The sequence below is a fragment of the Anabrus simplex genome, chromosome 14 (assembly GCF_040414725.1).
Source record: "Anabrus simplex isolate iqAnaSimp1 chromosome 14, ASM4041472v1, whole genome shotgun sequence".
Lineage (NCBI taxonomy): Eukaryota > Metazoa > Arthropoda > Insecta > Orthoptera > Tettigoniidae > Anabrus > Anabrus simplex.
The window spans coordinates 620,971-637,230 of record NC_090278.1 but is presented as its reverse complement, the minus strand read 5'-3'; positions in this window follow the sequence as shown (position 1 = coordinate 637,230).

Below are 16,260 nucleotides of genomic sequence, written 5' to 3'. Positions count from 1 at the left end.
GTCTCAAATGCATCACCATGAAGTGCGGTCTGAACGGTCTGTTCATTTGAGTATGAAGCACCACCATGACTGGAATTAGGGCTGGGAATGTGTGGAATATCCTGGGAATTCGGGTAAACGAACTCGTCAAGTAATTGCTGAACTCTAGCTGCAGTTTCAAATTTTCCAGTATTTAGCTTACATAAGCCAAAACGCTTCGAAAGAACAATGCATCATCATTGTCGTCGCATCGGTCACAACTGCGTTCTTGTATGACGTGTTCTAACAAAGAAGCCTTTTTTTCCTCAATCAGTATCATTTTCCGGTGAACTTAGTTCGTCTCGCTTCCTTTTATCTTGGCAAGCCTATGGTTTCATCCTGCTGTGTTTCCTGAGCTGTGTGTTGTTTTTTCACTTCCTGAACACCCTCCGTAAATTCAATTCCACACCCAGCACCAGTGTAAGCAACCATTTCAGAATGCTCATTTTCCTGTTGAGCTAGAGATTTATTGTTTTTCAAGTTGCTCGATGTAGTTCTTGGGTTGACGATGCCCACTAAAGACATCAGTGATTTAGAATATGGCCATTTGGATTCTGGATGACCGCCAACATCACCTGAACTTCCCTATTTCTATGGCGAATTGGTCTCTCAGATATTTCCACTTTTTCCGCAGAACCCCATCTAAGAAAACAAACAGAATTATTAGTTTATCGATAGATTATTTAGTTTTATACTGTTAATAAGTCGCTGATCATCTGAAGTCCCATTCAAAACTATTCAACCATTAGGAAAAATCTGAAAACACATTACTGGGAAATGCAGTAATGTTTAGTAACTACTAATGTAGCTGTTTGATAGAATAATGACGACTTAATCTGTGTTAATAATAATAATAATAATAATAATAATAATAATAATAACAATAATAATAATAATAATAATAATAATAATAATAATAATAATAATAATAATAATAATAATAAAAGTACTGTCTATTTCTCACTTACCGTCTTCAGCAGCTATTTCCTTCCGTGCTTTGTCAACAAACAACGTTGGCATGGGCTTGCAATCTTTTGCCCCATATTACACTTTTCATAATAAAATGTCTTTATCCGCTTCCATTTTATAAAAGCAAGAGTGAGAACAACGTCCGCAGTCGGAAGATAATCAGCAGACTGACCGGGCATGTTGGGCGGTAAGCGGTTCAAGCGGGGAAAAGAAATAATAATTATTTCCTGTTAAAGCGGGTAGAAGCGGTTTGAGCTGGTTAACGCAGGTAGGCGGGTGCACTATGGCCGCCCCAATAAGTTTTCACTATCGTTTCTTTCCCGCTCGCCCGCCGCGATAAAGCAGGAAGCGGGAAGCGGTGCACTATGGCCGTACCCTAACGTAGGCAACGCACTAACACACCGTGGGTTTCAGCCGGTGTCCGTACTCGCTAGGGTGATATACTGTAGATATGCTCATTTTAAAAGTTCACCTCCTTATCACCCTCTTAGCGATGGAATATCCGAAAATCCTCTCTTAGCGAGCACCTATATTGTAATATGAATGTATTTTCAAAATTTAATTTCTTTATGTTCAGTAGTTTTGGCTTTGCGATAATGAATCAGTCAGTCAGTCAGTCACGACATGTTATTTTATATATATAGACTAGCAATTAAACGCGGCTTCGCTCGCGTGGATTTCGTAATTTGATCAAAGTAATCGTTCCTCCGCATTGTATTAAGACATTATCTGAAAATTCCTAAACTATAAAAACTCACCCAAAAATTGAGTTTCATTAATCCCAGAAATTCTTTGTAAACCATGTTTGAGGTATTACCTTTTGGGGCTAAGACGACCATGCGACATATAACTGTACATGTTAGAAACAGTCTTCTCTCAAGTCGAAAAAATAAATACAGGTTTCTTTATTTTTAAAGGAGATTCCAAATACCTATTCCCACATCTGTAACATATTCAGTTTTTAAGATATACATAAGAATCATCACAAAAATAATTCAACCCTTTGATCAGTCCTTCCCCCACCCCCACCCCCAATGAAGTGTATTTTCCGGAAATAAAAAACAGTTTTTAAAATATAAGTATCCTCATAAAAAATAATTCAACTATTATACAGCAGCGAGATTTTACATGTATGTTTGAGTATAGCTGCCAACCAAAATTGATACACATATGACTTACAATCTAGAAAAAATAAACTGTTGTGTAAGACGCTCATAGCACTCCTTTGGGCGGGGATGGAAAGGGAGTGAAGTATAAAATTAATAACACCCCCGGAGATCTCCAGTTGCCGACGGGCCTCTACCATCTTAAGTTTTAGAGATATTTTTTACGTACTGGCTTAGGTTTCAGCATTTTTCAGAGTCTGTTACCTATAGCTTGAACTATTTTCTATCAAATCATGGAGTAGTAGGATCACTGATGTTATTAGTGCCTATATTTTGGTCCACTTTTATGATCATTGTAACCATGAAAACAACTTACATGCATAATTGTCAAGATGGCGCGCTCAATATTTGACAAAATATTTCAACAAAGGAATACTTGTTACTTTTAAAAAATATTCCAAATACAGATTTTCATGTATGTAACGTCTTCAGTTTCTGAGATATAAGCATCCTCATAAAAAGAGCTCAACTCACTTTTCAGTCCTTTTTACAACCCCCTTAAGTGAATTTTTCGAAAACCAAAGTACGTGTTTCTTTGTTTTTAAAGGAGATTCCAAATACGAATTTTCACGTCTGTAATATCGTCAGTTTTGGAGATACCAGCATCCTAATAAAAATATTTCAACCCTTTTTCAGTAATTTTAAACCCCTCGCCTCTTAAGCATTTTCCCGAAAACAAAAAAATACGTGTTACTTTATTTTTAAAAGACATTAAAAATAGCAGTTTTAATGTCTGTAAGATGTAAAGTTTTGAGATATAACACAAATTGCTCATTTTAAAAATTTACCCCCTTTAACACTCCCCGTTAAGCGGTTTTTCGGAAAACAGATTATGCGTGTTCCTCTACTTTTACATGAGATTCCAAATACCAGTTTTCACGTCTGTAACATGGTACGTTTTTGACATACATATCTTAGATATACTCCTTAAAAAATTCACCCCCTTTGTGACTCCTGTTTACCCCCTCTTAAGAAGATATTTTTTTTTAAAGCACGTGTTTCCTTATTTAAAGAAGATTTCATATACCGGTTTTCAAGACTGTAACATCTTCAGTTTTTGACATATATGTATCCTCACGAAAGTACTCAACCCCTTTTTCATCTCTTTTCACTCCCCTTAAGAGCAATTTTCCGAAAACAAAAAAGTACGTGTTTCTTTTTAAAGAAGATTTTAAATACCAATTTTCACGTATTTAAACTGTTTATGAGGATGCTTATATATCAGAAAATGAAGATGTTACCAACGTGAAAATTAGTATTTAGAATCTCATTTAAAAATAAAGAAACTCGCATTTGTTTCTTTTTTTTTTCTTCGGAAAATCGACGTAAGGGTTGTGGGGTTGAAAATAAGTAAATAAGGAGTTGAAATATGTTTATGAGGATACTTTATCTTAAAAACTGAAGCTGTTACAGAGGTAAAAACTGGTATTTGGAATCTCCTTTAAAAATAAACACGCACTTTTGGGGAGGGGGGAATATACTTAACGGGTAGGAAGCGGGTAGGAGTGAAAAAGGACTTAAATTACATTTAAACTGTCATTACCGGTATATGGTGTGTGACATGAGTGACAAGCCCTGAGAATTATAATTTTCGATAATTATAGTAGTTTCTTTTATGCATCGCGTATTTTCTTGATCATTCATGGATGAGGTTATGAGTTCCAAACGGTTTGTTTTGATCCACTTCTACGATCATTGTGACCATGAAAACAACCTCGCGTATGCACTCGCCTTGTGATTCCTGGAATGTCGTTCTTGGAACCTGTTTCTGCCTTAAAGTGCCTATACATACTCATCCATTTTTCACTGAAATTTGTATGACCGCCAATTTTGCTTGCCATCATGTTATCCTTAGCTGACTTCTTTGCTAGATTCAATTTACTATAAATTCCTTCAATTTCTCCTTACTTCCACAGCCATTTCTAACTATTTCTTTCCAACCTGCACCTCCTTCTTAGGCTCTTTACTTCTCTGCTATAATATAGTGGATCTTTACCATTCCTTATCACCTTTGTAGGTACAAACCTATGTTCAGATTCCTCAACAACTGTTTTAAACCCATCCCAGAGACTGACATTTTTATTTACCGTTTTCCACTGATCATATTTACTTTTAAACTTCCTCATGCCTGTTTCATCCGCTATATGGTATTGCCTAACAGTTCTAATATTAATACCTTCCTTTCTTTCACATTTATTTTTAACTACCACAGAAACAGCTTCTTGATTACTTTTTTTTTTTTTTTTTTGCAAGTTGCTTTACGTCGCACCGACACAGATAGGTCTTATGGCGACGATGGGACAGGAAAGGGCTAGGAGTGGGAAGGAAGCGGCCGTGGCCTTAATTAAGGTACAGCCCCAGCATTTGCCTGGTGTGAAAATGGGAAACCACGGAAAACCATTTTCAGGGCTGCCGACAGTGTCTTGATTACTAATACCATCTATTACTTCGGTTTCTCTATAGAACTCGTCTGGTTTTACCAGCACCACATCCAAAACATTCTTCCCTCTAGTTGGTTCCATCACTTTCTGAATCTGATGCCTTCCCATATTAACTTCTGTCTATTATCGCATTCAATACGCGAAAACTTCAAACCTGGGAATACAACTTGGTTCAGTCTTATGCCAATAGATGACAATGTTATTGTGTGTATGAAAATGACAACCTCACCTCGTTAAATGATGATGATGATGATGATGATGCTTGTTGTTTTAAGGGGCCTAACATCGAAGGTCATCGGCCCCTAATGTTACGAAATGAAAGAAAAAAAATTGCAAAGGCGTCCACTGACCAAAATAAAAATAAAATATGGCATGAAGAATGAATGGATGGACAGGAACTCAAAGAAACACAAAACAAACAAACAAACAAACAAAAACCAGTGGATCGGACTCAATACAGATCGAAAATTACATTATTACCGACCAAGGAACCACTTATAAAGCACAATGATGCTTGGTGTCTAAAGGGGGTGCAAAATCCACGTCTAAGGCCCCACAGAATGGTACATGTCGCGAGTAAAATAGAACCATGGTATGTGTCATGTTGGGGTGTAGCGAAGACTCACGGTGTTCCACAAAAGATGGTACTACTCACAAGTATTGCAATACGTACAAGTAACGCAGACCTATGGTGTGTCTCACACAATGGCGCAACTCAGTGTCAACGCAAACCGAGAAGGTTCCCCACCTCGGTGTACTAAACATGGGCGCCGGTATTCCCGTGGTGTTCCTCACATAGTGGGTACCAATCACAGGCAACGCAGACCCACGGTGCTGCTCATATAGTGGTACAACTCACAGGCTACGCCCAGACCCGCGGTGTTGCACACATGGGTACGACGCACGGGTACTGGAATCCACCAGGCCAGGCTTTAACTTCTACTAATCACAAACCTATTTCGTACCGAATTTAGTGGTACTACTCGCAAGTACAGGCAACCTATGGTGTTCCCCGCGTGATGGTACGATTCAAAATTAGTTACATGGTTCTAATTCAGTCAGCCCTTGGTCGCCCCTTTTAGTCGCCTCTTACGACAGGCAGGGGATACCGCGGGTGTATTCTACATGTGCGTCCCCCACCCGCAGGGGGTAGTGTGTTTGGTCCGCGAGAGGTATTTTATTTCCCTCAAGTCCGCCGGCAAGCCGGTTAGGACTCCCCTATCCGCCACCTGGGAGGCGCCTCGTGGGAGTATCACCTCTCCCCCTGCTACGCCTGCGTAGCAGGTTCGTGGCTCGTTAAATGAGAGGTACTTTGTCGAGAAGAACTAGGCATATGAAATTCCATCTCAGCCGAATCATATCTCCACCGTCGAATCACCTATAATTAAGCATCCAGTATGAACATCTGTTACGATGTCACTCGTCAAACTCAGCGGAAGCCTTCTTATATCGTGCTTGTACGTCTAACCCTTGCCCCGTTTCTCTTCGGGGTCGAGTATAAAGTGAAATGAACCTCCGTAGCGAACTTTTATGATCGGATGCTCTTCCTGACATCAACCTCATCAGAGGAGTTAATGAGATTAAATGAAAAATGTAATGGCGTATGCCTTCTAGTGCCGGGAGTGTCCGAGGACAAGTTCGGCTTGCCAGCTGCAGGTCTTTTGAATTGACGCCCGTAGGCGGCATGTGCGTCGTTATGAGGATGAAATAATGATGAATACGTCACCTACACCCAGCCCCTGTGCCAGCCAAACTAGCCAATTATGGTTAATATTCCCGACCCCGCCGGGAATCAAACCCGGGACCCCTGTGACCAAAGGCCAGCACGCTAACCATTTAGTCAAGGAGATTAAATGAATGAATTGATAGGTGATGGTACGAAGGTAGAGGGGGAATCCTGGTGCCAGCACATAACCTACTCCTGTCGAATAGCACTAAGGGGTCTGCCCAAGGCTTTACGTTGCCATCCGACGGACGAATCACCATCAACGGCGTCATATACCCTCATTTCATATGAGCACTGCGGAGAGATTTGGAATTGAATCCAGGATCTAACGAGTTTATCATGCGGTTAGGGGCGTGCAGCTGTAAGCTTGCATTCGGGAGATAGTGGGTTCAAACTCCACTGTTGGCAGCCGTGAAGATGGTTTCCCGTGGTTTCCGATTTTCACACCAGGAAAATGCCGGTGCTGTACCTTAATTAAAGTCACGGCCACTTCCTTCCAACTCCTAGCCGTTTCCTGTACCATCGTCGCCATAAGACCTCTCTGTGCCGTAGCGATGCAAAATCCGTTGTAAAAATAAAAATACGGAAATCTAGGCTTTTGGCACGCAATCTAGTGCTTAGATACTGTATACCACCAGCTACCTTCCCCTGCCGGCTAATCAACCAGCTAACAACGGTGTCAGACCATTTAAATATCACGCCTTAGTGACCATGGGCACAGCAAACTAGGTTAATTTTGTGCTTATCGATGAATTGGTTTTCATATCCCAGAATGGAAAAAAAATGATTCATTTATTTTACTGAAAGGTAGCATTTCTCACGAAACAGTATGATAGTCAGCATTCCATTGTTCTTGTAATCCACATCTGGTACGTGTTTTAAGGCAACAGAAGTCGGAATGTACGTAGTTCGAACACATGCCGATAGATATAGCTGTGTACTTAAGTCATCATGGCGATAAAACAATAACTTCCATGACAGAAACGTATTTTTCTTTTAACAATTTACAGAAGTCGTGGTCGTAAGAGGTTTATTGTATTTTGTCGTAAATAAGACATAACAACCTATAACTGGTACCGGTTTCAGCTCTTGAAACATTCTCTTTTTCTCAATATCACTGTGAATGGCGATGAGAATAGGAATATTATCAATCATAAAATCATATTTTATATATAGGTTGTTTTTCAGTATGACCAATCCTCTAACGCTCATATACCGGTTCACATATTTTCCGATCACCCTGTATAGGCCTAGTTCTAATGTTCTCCCTGGTTTCTTCTATTCTCTGTTTAATAGACAAACAATGTTAATTTCCTTGTTTCCTTACAGTCTTTTTTAGTAGGTGTGCAAGTGGGAGGGGGGGGGGAGTCTTCCTGAAACTAGAGTGAGGATCAACCGCTATTTTACGTACGGTACAAACAAATTAAGGACTTACGCCGAAATGTTAAATTAACGTAGCGACAAAGAATCTACTAGCAAGACACAATGGGGCGAAACGTAACTCACGATGTCTGTACTGCTTGAAAGGAAAGCACTTAGGATTTTGATACACCCTGTAGAGGCCACAGTATTGGGAATATAACCATGTGTGGACAAATGTCGAGACATTAGGAAAAGGGCAATTAGCAAGGGATTACTCTGTAAGGGACCGGAACGTTACCACCGAGATGGCGTGGACCAGAAACAGTTGCAAAGCTTACATCATCGTGTTAGCTTTCGTACATCGGTTCCTGGAAACAACAATATTCCAGTGACCGTAGCCGTTGCCTACGAGATATACAAGGCCGGGAAATAGCTACTAGTTTGTCGCTGAAAAATCGGCCCGACCGTGTTCACGGTTTGGCCGCTAGATGTCAGGTTTCCGTTCTGTTCTTGGCAGACTTTAACATTGCGATATGCGGAGTCCGCCTCTGTGGTGTAGTGGTTAGCGTGATTAGCTGCCACCCCCGGAGGTCCGGGTTCGATTCCCGGCTCTGCCACGAAAATTTGAAAAGTGGTACGAGGGCTGGAACGGGGTCCACTCAGCCTCGGGAGGTCAACTGAGTAGAGGTGGGTCGATTCCCACCTCAGCCATCCTCGAAGTGGTTTTCCGTGGTTTCCCACTTCCCCTCCAGGCGAATGCCGGGATGGTACCTAACTTAAGGCCACGGCCGCTTCCTTCTCTCTTCCTTGTCTATCCCTTCCAATCTTCCCATCCCTCCACAAGGCCCCTGTTCAGCATAGCAGGTGAGGCCGCCTGGGCGTGGTAATGGTCATCCTCCCCAGCTGTATCCCCCGACCCGAAGTCTGGTGCTCCAGGACCCTACCCTTGAGGCGGTAGAGGTGGGATCCCTCGCTGAGTCCGAGGGAAAAACCGAACCTAGTGATATCATGATGATGATATGCGGAGTAATCGTGATGCTATGTTGATTTTGTGCAATTTATTGTGAATATTGTTTCTGTCGGTGAGTGTCTGTGAGGTTGAGAAGAAGGTGCACCGTTGTGTACCTCTCTATGTATTTCGGATGACACTAAAAAAGCATGAAAATTGACGTTCCATAGTTTCCCTTCCGAGTGCGATTTAAGGGAGAAATGGAAGCAAAGTATTTCTAGGCAAGGTGATATAGTAGGATCTCTTTATTTTAGGTACCTAGCAATTCTCATAAAACAGATTTCAGTGTAAGCACATCAATCAAACTTCCTTCTGTTTTCATTGTGTATCATGTTCACAAACAGGAAAATGTCAAACGCAGGAAGCGTCCAGCTCCCAAAAATGATGTATTAACATCAAAAAAAACAAAAAAAAAATTTTTGCTAGTGGCTTTACGTCGCACCGACACAGATAGGTCTTATGGCGACGATGGGATAGGAAAAGCCTAGGAGTGGGAAGGAAGCGGCCGTGGCCTTAATTAAGGCACAGCCCCAGCATTTGCCTGGTGTGAAAATGGGAAACCACGGAAAACCATCTTCAGGGCAGCCGACAGTGGGATTCAAATCCACTATCTCCCGGATGCAAGCTCACAGCCGCGCGCCCCTAACCGCACGGCCAACTCGCCCGGTCCTTCAAAATTTAATAAAAGTTCCGATTCAGATAACGATGAACATATCATATCTTCATACAACAGCCACAAACGAAAAAGGAGTACAAGTCTCGTTTCTATATCAAAGAAATTCTACGAGTATCTCTGTTAAATTAATTTTAAAAAAACACGGATGATAAAATTAAATACCAGATTACAGAAAAGCATCTGTAAATTGAGAAGTAGGATACGGGTAATGAAATCAGAAAAAAAATACGGTATCTGAACTTGACCAAAAAAAAAACAAGCAAACCAAATTGAAAAGCATGCTAAAATGGGTCATTTAGGAGCTTGATTCCTGTTAGAACGAATTTAATTTTCTTCTTTCTTCATCCGTTTACCCTCCAGGATCGGTTTTTCCGTCGGACTCAGCGAGGGATCCCATCTCTACCGCCTCAAGGGTAGGGTCCTGGAGCACCAGACTTCGGGTCGGGGGATACAGCTGGGGAGGATGACCAGTACCTCGCCCAGGCAGCCTCACCTGCTATGCTGAACAGGGGCCTTGTGGAGGGATGGAAAGATTGGAAAGGACAGGCAGGGAAGAGGAAAGGAAGCGGCCGTGGCCTTAAGTTAGGTACTATCCTGGCATTTGCCTGGAGGAGAAGTAGGAAACCACGGAAAAACACTTCCAAGATGGCTGAGCTGGGAATCGAACCCACCTCTACTTAGTTGACCTCCCAGGGTGAGCGGACCCGTTCCAGCCCTCGTACCACTTTTCAAATTTCGTGGCAGGGCCGGGAATCGAAACCGGACCTCCGGGAGTGACCACTACACCACAGAGGCGAACACAAATTTATTTTTACGGGAAGAAAAAAGAAATACGGGTAAACGCCGCTAAATATAGCGTAACGGGCATAACATCGCTCACCAAACAGCGGCTTGAATACGAATGTCAAAATATCAGATGTGCGGAGGAAAAGATTGGATCGCTGATAACTGGTGAAAGGGCGATTAAACCGAAAGTTATTTATGACCGCAATCTCGATCCGCTTATCGGATACTCTGAGGCACAATTAAAGAAATCGGTAAGAAGTGACAAACTCGCTATCAGATTTCTCTGCTTCTTTCGTGAATTACTTATTTCGTTTAAGCATATTGTAAGAATTACGTTGTAGAAAATAAGTCAAACAATTGCTCTTGGTCTATCTTTGATCTCATATCTGTTTGCTGCCTTCTGAAATTACTAGTTTTAATGATTTTTTTAGTTTTTCATATTCGAACGTGTTGTAATGAGCGGGCGAGACAGAATAGTAATGAGAACTCTAGCGGCGCTTGTCGGAAGTATCTCGAGGATAAGTTTAGTGTGCTGTATTTCAGTGTTGCCAACATGGGGGTTTTCCCCCTAAATTTAGGGGGATTTAATCGTCCTAGAGGGCAAGTTGGGGGGATAAAAGAGTCGGGGGGAATTTTAGGGGGGAAATTATTTTTTTGAGGAATTTTGAGGGGCTGTGCGAATAACATTTTTTATTTATTTCTGTATTTATTTATTTATTTATTTATTTATTTATTTATTTATTTATTTATTTATTTATTTCATTGCTGTAGTATGCTTGGGTCCGCTAGTGTGTCAAATTTATCTTGAGGTTTAATTTTTCACTATTGGCCAGCCTGTCTCAGACACTGCAGTTAATCACGCAACGTCATTATTTTCTCTTCTAGCAGCTCTTAATCTACGATCCCTTCACGTGCCTCGGGATTCCCTCTTCTTGTCTCTGTTATGAACCAAACAGCCGCCTTATTCTTTACATTTCTGTTGACTACCAGCGGATAGGTGTATTTATATGAAATCTACTGATTTTTTCAATTAATAAGAACTACAAACTACCGATACGGTACATCAAAACATTACAAATATGCATATCTCTCACTTTCTCTCTGTATCTCCTTCTCCTCGATAACCGCAGCAGCATTTATTCCTATTGGTACATGTTGAGGGGAATCAGAGACTTCGGGTCTCGCACATAGTTCATTGGTCTGTTTTGTCGAAAAAATGTCATGTAGAGGAAAATCCCCGCAGTACGTGAATGTAACAGTCTCAGAGCGTAACTCGAAGCAGTTTTCACTGTGACTGTGCTGTTCATGCAGTTGTAATGTTATTTGCTTGATGTGTTAATAATTCTGTGGAGTGATGTATTCTTTTTTTTTAAATGTGTACCGGTGTAATATATAATGGCATCCAAATAGAAGAAGAAATACGTACAGAAGTATACAAAGACGTGGGAAACATTTCCCGTATTGTAAGGTAAGTTATATATGAAATTTAATCATTTTGAGTATACTTAAAAGATGTTAAATACCACATTACAAAATGCTCTCATGATATATTTATTTTGTCATCATCTCAAACAGAAAAGTGTACATTTAAAAATACGGTACAATATTGCTAGCTAGACATGAGGTGTCATTGGTAACCCACAACTGATTTTCCTACAGTCCTAAGAAATTAAGTCATTATAAACAGAAGTCTTGAGATGTTTGTAAATCGCTCATCAGTACACGGACACAGTGGATCAGTTTTGCTGTAATGGTTAGGTTATAAACATGTTCTTTTTCATCTTTGATGATTAGTGAGTAACAAATCTCTTCATCACTTTTCAGAATGGTTAACACCCGACGCATCTGGCCAAAGCATTCTGTAGATATTTCCACGCTACACTCACAGATCATAAAAAGGATTTGTTAGATCATGCAAAAACGAAAAAGCATTGCGATGAAGTTCAGATGGAGAGGGTTGCAAAATCGTGCCAAGAGATCAAACCTGTAGAAATTGCTGATCATCTGGGGGAACTTATTTCTCTGTTAGAGTGTTCTACTTCTACTACTTCACAAAGTGTAAAGATCCATAGAACAAAATATACCATGCTTATTAAGAACGTTATATGCCCTTCTCTGCAAGAAAATTTGGTTCTCGAAATTAAAAATTCCCCTTACTCTATTATTATTGATGAAAGTACCGATCTTACAACTCAAAAGCTGCTTAGCTTTATGTTACGGTACATTTCTGTTGTTGAAAATACATTGTTTCTACATTTTATTGTATTTTGTAACTGACTACCGGTACTTGTGATGCAGAAACCATTTACTATTCACTGAAAGGATAGCTTGAAAGTGATGGCATTACACTTGAAAACTTTGTAGGCATTGGGGTGAATGGTGCAAGTGTAATGGTAGAGATCGATAATTCTGTAACAGCTCTTCTGAAATGCACTGTCCCTGACCTTATCGTCATGAAGTATGTCATTCTCTTCATGTTTGTGCCGAGAAAGCTACTAAAACTTTTCCTTGTCACTTGGAGTTTCTAATCAGGGAGACCCGCAAGTGGTTTTCCTAGAGTCCTAAGAGACTAGGCCATTACAAACAACTGTTCAAAACAATCAATTACAATCGCAACCTCAAAAGGATTCAAGGGCTTTGTGGCACTCGGTGGCTCGCGAGATATGCTACCATTGAAACAACTCTGGAACAATGGCAGGATCTGAAATGGCTATTTTCCTTAGCAAGAATTGAGGACAAATATTTCATGTCTGAACAACTTTATAATATAATGGACTGCTCTACGAAGCCTATAAAGCCCTTCTGGTGTTCCTCAAAACTGAGTTAAAAGCTATATGCAGGATTAATATGATATTTCAAAGTGAGCGAGTTGACGCAGAGAAAGCACTGAAGGATGTCTTTCTACTCTTTAAATCAGTACTGAAAAAATTGTTGTACCCACTCAGCTGGAAAAGCAGAATGATGTAGATCTCCTATACTTTGACTTTGAGAAGTACGTGATGCATACTTCAGGTATGTATTTAAGATATGATTTTGAATGTTCGGTGCAAATTCCGAAACCTGATGAACGCAACGACGTTCATGAAAGATGCAAGAAGTTCTTAATTGACTTGTGCAAGTAACTACAGAAAATATAGCAATTTTACAGACGATGGCAGTGCTACATCCTTCCACAGCAACATCACAGAAGAAACATGAAACACTTCAACTAGTCTCCAATTTCAGTGGTCCTAAAGTGGCTGGGAATATAGATGACATTGTCTCAGAGTGGAACAATCTCCCAAGATAAACAATGGCACAACACATCAAGTACTACGCCTTTGTGGGATGAGGTTCTTCAGGATAAAGATGCAGCTGGAAATGATCGTTTCTCTAATATTGGTAACTTTACAATTAGGCTGCTAACGTTACCAGTATCAAATGCCACAATGGAGCGCGCATTTTCAGTCTTTTCTATTATAACAAACAAATTAAGGAACAGGATATCGTTAGATCTAATAAATTCTCTACTTGAATCTAGTTATTATTTAATAAGGAAAAAATATGTTGTACTCGTTTTCAACCATCCCCTCGAGTGATTAAAAAGTTCAGTGAGTCCATGTATCATTACAAAAACGTTGAAATGAGTGAAAAAGAGGAGGTGCTAGAGGATCTGAGCAAATTTTGAGGATCACTCAGCAGGAATACAAGAAAGACAAACTTGTGAGTAGTTTTCTCTTCAACAGTAGCATGCACGGTTTCTAATAATTTTTTTGTATGTTTCCAATCATCCTTTTGTGTAAAGTAGTATTTCTGTAGATTTTTTAAAATATTGTTATTAATTAATATGATAGTGACGAAAATAATAATTATGATTTGGGGGTTTTTTGTCTCATTTAGAGGGATTTTGGAAGTGATCTGGGGGGGAATTGGACTTAGGAGTTGGCAACACTGCTGTATTTCCCGGCCTTGTGTATCTCGCAGGCAACGCCGTAGCACAGCATGGTTGTGATTGTCGGGTTGTACCGTGGTTGAGAGATGTGCTGTATTTAAGTTGCGGTGTTGGGAAAACTGTGGCAGGATTGTGAGCTGCACGTTACTTCCTCATTTTGTGCCATGTTTTGACTTTTTTGAAGATGGACCGTTTTGTTATCTACAAGCAAAGAAAACGTTTTTTATTCTAACAGCAGCACTAGCCATGATCGCGGATGCATGCTTAAGTTCTGTCTGTTTCATCAAATGCCCGGGGTCTTATTAGAACCTCAAATGGCAATATCAAAAGTGCGGGTAACTACTTTGTATTTAGCGGGCGTGATAACTCATTTCCAATGGTTTTATCTTCTCATCAAGATTGCTGAGGTTTAAATCCCAGTCGATGCATGCAAAATTTTAAAATGTATCCCGAAGAACGGCTGGTTACTCAAAATAAACCACCATAAGTGATGCGGTTATGGCTCAAAAATACCAAAGAAAGGTAAGTGATGAAATCAACCGTTTTAAGTAGAATCGAATCAATAGAAAGTGACTTCCCATTTCCTGGAAATTTCCTGACAAGGTTGTGTGCAGGAGTCCTTACACTCGTACGCCGTGGAGGACTTGCAGTCCACTTACATAGATTACTTCCGTTGCCATAAAAGAAGTAAGCATCATTACAATCACTAACCTCAGCACTTTCTTCATCTTCTGACTGTTCACTTCCTGTACAATGTTCGCTATCTTCTATAATGTCTTCTAAAACATCACTGTTCATTTCATTTTTCTATTTTTTTTTTTTTTTTTTTTTTTTTTGCTATTTGCTTTACGTCACACTGACACAGATAGGTCTTATGGCGACGATGGGATAGGAGAGGCCTAGGAAGTGGAAGGCAGCGGCCGTGGCCTTAATTGAGGTACAGCCCCAGCATTTGCCTGGTGTGAAAATGGGAAACCACGGAAAACCATCTTCAGGGCTACCGACAGTGGGACTCGAACCCACTATCTCCCGATTACTGGATACTGGCCGCACTTAAGCGACTGCAGCTATCGAGCTCGGTGTGTTCATTTCAAGACCTACATGTTTTTCGTCCAAAGCAACAAGAATCGGCTCATCGTCCAGAGTCGTATTTCGTCTAAAACTACTCACCATAGCTGCTACACACTATTTACACACTGCATGGGTATCTACTAGTCCGCCTCTGTGGTGTAGTTGTTAGTATGATTAGCTACCACCCCCGGAGACGCGGGTTCGATTCCCAGCTCTGCTACGAAATTTGAAAAGTGGTACGAGGGCTGGAACGGGGTCCACTCAGCCTCGGGAGGTCAACTCAGTAGAGGTGGGTTCGATTCCCACCTCAGCCATCCTGGAAGTGGTTTCCCACTTCTCCTCCAGGCAAATGCCGGGATGGTACCTAACTCAAGGCCACGGCCGCTTCCTTCCCTCTTCCTTGTTTATCCCTTCCAATCTTCCCATCCCCACCAAGGCCCCTTTTCAGCATAGCAGGTGAGGCCGCCTGGGCGAAGTACTGGTCCTCCTCCCCAGTTTTATCCACCGACCCGATGTCTCAAGCTCCAGGACACTGCCCTTGAGGCGGTAGAGGTGGGATCCCTCGCTGAGTCCGAGGGAAAAACCGACCCTGGAGGGTAAGCAGATTAAGAATAATAAGAAGAAGGATATCTACTAACACCGAACAATTGAAGAACTGCAAGAAATGACGGTGGGAGGAGACAGTGACAAGGTGAATGTATGTCACACTCGTGGTATGGAGCGGGTCGGACAGACCCAGATGCACCGGGAACAATGAACCGCTCTGTTTAAGGCTCGAACATGCACTGACCTGCAACGAGAGTGGAGAAACAGGCAGCTATTGGCAGGTGGAGCCCTCTGGCAATAAAGCTACGAAAATGACAGCACATATTAAGAGCGCTGCAGCGATCTGGCCCGTACCATACCAACTGTAATTTAAATTTCTTTTCCACGTAATTTGTTCAGAGAGGATGATAACCTAGTTCCTCTTAAAACAAAAATCACCACCACCACCTCACCAGGATTACTTGATTCGAGAACTGGAAAAAATCCAGTGAAAAATAGCTCGATTTGTCCTGGGAGATATCCGGCGGAAAAGTAGCGTTACGGAAATGTTGTAAAATTT